Source organism: Morone saxatilis, unplaced genomic scaffold (genome assembly GCF_004916995.1).
Source record: "Morone saxatilis isolate NCDOM2014 unplaced genomic scaffold, NCSU_SB_2.0 Contig7, whole genome shotgun sequence".
Lineage (NCBI taxonomy): Eukaryota > Metazoa > Chordata > Actinopteri > Moronidae > Morone > Morone saxatilis.
Genome location: NW_023340246.1, coordinates 17453731 through 17453943, shown reverse-complemented (window position 1 = coordinate 17453943; position 213 = coordinate 17453731). Strand labels below are relative to the sequence as shown.

Genomic DNA, 213 nt, shown 5'->3' with positions numbered 1-213 from the left:
CTGAAACTGTTTCATATCGTATATGTTGGGCTCTGCACAAACTAAAACAGCTACGTATTTAATATTGTTTAATACTGTTGTAATAATAACAACATGTAAGATAACAATGGTGAAGATTTAAGCCTAAAAAAGCAAGCACTTTAAGCTGAAACAAAATTAATTGCTGTGATAATTAAATAATTGGCTCAGTTTTGTGAGGATTTGCTGCTTTTC

General features: G+C 30.5%; 1 protein-coding gene across 4 annotated transcripts in view; it reads right to left on the bottom strand.

Moving 5' to 3' along the window:
* utrn (utrophin) overlaps nt 1–213 on the bottom strand; it is a 144843-nt gene that overhangs the window by 3603 nt on the left and 141027 nt on the right. The window lies entirely within an intron of this gene.